This window comes from Gekko japonicus, unplaced genomic scaffold (genome assembly GCF_001447785.1).
Source record: "Gekko japonicus isolate JY-2015 unplaced genomic scaffold, Gekko_japonicus_V1.1 scaffold513, whole genome shotgun sequence".
Taxonomy (NCBI): Eukaryota; Metazoa; Chordata; class Lepidosauria; order Squamata; family Gekkonidae; genus Gekko; species Gekko japonicus.
In genome coordinates this window covers 452,630-453,577 of record NW_015171519.1, presented here as the reverse complement: position 1 = coordinate 453,577, position 948 = coordinate 452,630, and positions in this window count along the sequence as shown.

Sequence of the window (948 nt, the reverse complement as noted above, 5' to 3'; positions counted from 1 at the left end):
CGTTTGAGGGGAAAACAAAGAGTTTTCCCCTCAAATGGCAGCCATTTGAGGGGAAAACTCTTTGTTTTCCCCTCAAATGGCGTGGCCCCGCCCAGCGTGTGACGTCACTTCCGGTGACATCCTGGCAGCGTGCGCGCGCTTCGCGCACGCGCGCACACTTCGCCAAGCAGCTCCCGGACCAAGCGGACGGTCCCCCGCCGGTAAGAAATTAGGAGTTGGCAACCCTAGCCATACATGAGTCGGGGGATGACTTTGGCCTTGAAGACTTTTAATGCAGCTGATATGAATTGATTGCCTCTGAAGTAGAAGAATCGAGAAATGGCAGAAACATTGATGTTGGACATGTTTATCACTGAATTATGCTGCACAGTCCCCAGGCGACCACCCCCAAATCTCCAGGTATTTCCCAACTCGGGAGTTAGCCACCCTAAGAAGAATGGTAGAATAAGACTTAGCCACCCTGAGAAGAATGGTAGAATAAGACTGGGAGTAAAAGTGGAGTAAAATTGTTCAGCCAAGACGGAAATCCAGAATAAAACCGAACGAAAGGCCCTGTTCTTTAAAGCAACAGCATAGGGATCTGTATTAGAGATGCAAATAATTTTTAAAAAATGAAACAATGAGAAATCCATACTAAATAGGCATCACAGAATCATAGAGTTGGAAGGGCCCTGCAGAGTCATCTAGTCCAACCCCCTGCACAAGGCAGGAAATTCACAAATACCCACAGATAGTGGATCCCTTAATCATACAGTACGCAACTCTCCAGAAATCGTAAAGGGTTAAAAAAGAAGGGAGAATGGCATGGACTGGAGTGAGCGACTTGAAAGAAAGGGCAGGAAATGAAGCTTGCCAACTCCAGGTTAGGAAATTCCTGGAGATTTTGGAGCAGGGGAGAGTATAACGCCAATGAGTCCACCCTCCGAAGCAGCCATTTTCTCTAGGGGG